Source organism: Bison bison, unplaced genomic scaffold (genome assembly GCF_000754665.1).
Source record: "Bison bison bison isolate TAMUID 2011002044 unplaced genomic scaffold, Bison_UMD1.0 scf7180017862692, whole genome shotgun sequence".
NCBI classification, from domain to species: domain Eukaryota; kingdom Metazoa; phylum Chordata; class Mammalia; order Artiodactyla; family Bovidae; genus Bison; species Bison bison.
Genome location: NW_011493264.1, coordinates 313,226 through 315,322, shown reverse-complemented (window position 1 = coordinate 315,322; position 2,097 = coordinate 313,226). Strand labels below are relative to the sequence as shown.

At 50.9% G+C, this 2,097-nt stretch overlaps 1 protein-coding gene across 1 annotated transcript in view; it reads right to left on the bottom strand.

Moving 5' to 3' along the window:
- The window catches only part of ATG4B (autophagy related 4B, cysteine peptidase), a 14,724-nt gene that overhangs the window by 12,090 nt on the left and 537 nt on the right, over positions 1 to 2,097 (bottom strand). The gene's annotated exons all lie outside the window — the stretch shown is intronic.

Below are 2,097 nucleotides of genomic sequence, written 5' to 3'. Positions count from 1 at the left end.
CCTGGCCTGAGGCTCAGCCTCTGCAGTGAAGGAAGGACAGACCTCTCCGAATTCCAGTCACTTCTGCTGTTCGACTTTCTATTGAGATCAGACTCTGGAAACAGAGAACCCACCTGCTGGCCGACACACGACTCACAATTCTGAGCCTCCGTTTGTTCACTTAGGAACGAGGGCGAGTGGCCAACTCTGCCCGCGGGACCCCAGCCCGGTGCTTAGCACCTCCGGGTCCCTCCCCGTGAGCTCAGGCCGTGAGGCGTGTCCGAGGAAACTCAATCGCCCTCCGCGAGCTGAACACCACCGCTGCTCGTTTTCAGTACTGATTTAGCCCAAGTGTGTTCCATGCTTCTGGAGGGCAGAACACAAGGTCAGCAAAGACTGCAATGGAAACCCCGACACCTTCCATTTTTAAATGAACCTTCACAATCACTAAGCCTCATGCAGCCCGATCCACAAGAGGAGTCCATCCTCAGAAGTTCCTACCCTGACTCATCCTCAGACTGACCGGCTCCACCAGCTGAGGACCAGCAGCCTCCACACTCGGCCCGGAGGCAGCCTCGTCTCACAACACAGACCCGCAAGGGGAACCTGGGATCCTCATCTATGAAGCTCACACACCTCCTGAGCTAAAAGGAGCCCGACTTCCCAAAGAATGCCAGTCTCCAGACGCTCGGGCAGTGACTCTGATTTGAAGAAGACACAGGAGAAGCAAGACATGCACTGTCCTCTTTGAGAAAGGCTTTTAAAAGCATTTTTTTCCACCCAGTCACCTCTTCTTCCCAAGGGTGTCCCTGATCTCACCAGGAAGAGAAAGCAGAAAGTCCACTAATACGATGGCAATTCTATTTTTAAATGTTTCAATTTAACGTTATTAACATGATTGAAAAATAGCAAACTGTACTCAGTAAACGTAACCAGATAACTTAGTCTCAATTACACGGTAACTCAACCAGGGAAAAGCACAAAAAATATGCACCATTAGAATTCTTTAGAGCTTAGTGTAATGTACCACACTTCAAAGACGTTTTTCCAAAACATGTATGTTTCTGAGATTATATCTTATAAACACGTGTTACACCTTATAAACACGTGTTACGTATGTTTTTAGAATAAAACCAAAAGACGGGTCCTCCCTTCTTTTCTTCCACAAAGATGCTTATATTTAAAATAACGAGTTTGCAAGTAGTTAGTTTTTTTCAAATCCCAAATCGTTTATATGAAAATGCTGGCACTGGAAGGACTGATGCTGAAGCTTAAGTACTTTGGCCCCTGATGCAAAGAGCCAACTCATTAGAAAAGAGCCTGATGCTGGGAAAGATTGAAGGCAGGAGGAGAGGGGATGACAGAGGATGAGATGGTTGGATGGCATCACCGACTCGATGGACATGACTTTCAGCAAGCTCCGGGAGTTGCTGATGGACAGGGAAGCCTGGCTTGATGCAGTCCATGGGGCCACAAAGAGTGGGACACGACTGAGCAACTGAACAAAAGTTCTCAATGAAAAAAGGAAGCAAAGGAAGGAAATCAATGGAAGGAAAGAAAAGCTGGAACTTTAGGGGCACCAGGACACTGCCCAGGCCACTTTAGTGAACACACCAGAGAGAAGGGACTCCAGCCAGCCTTCAGTGAGCCTGACTGCCCTCCTCATCCCCTACACGTTACACCAACACGCGGATTTCCATTATACACAAACCCTGCAGCCCGGGAACACCTACAGGACAGGACCGTGTGCATCCCCAGCAACTCAAGTTCTGCTTCTTCCATCACCAACCACCTGTCAGACAAAGGCAAAGCCCAAAGATGAAGCACCAGACACCAACTCTGTCCTCAAGGAGCCGACAGCATGTTCAGTGCCAACCAGAGCGGGCTGTGAGGACAGGCCTGGGGTCTGCCTGCTGCCTGCAGCCCAGCAGCAGCCCTGGGCATCCAGCCCCGCCTCCCCTCCCACTCAGGCCCTTAGAGACCTTGCTCAGACCGGCCCCACACACTTCTACCTCCAGCCCAGGCCTCCGCCCTCAGCTCCAGGCCCGCAGACCCGAGGCCCTTTGGACGATACGACACGGATGTCCAGCAGGCGCCTCACTCTTAGCCCCTGCAAGA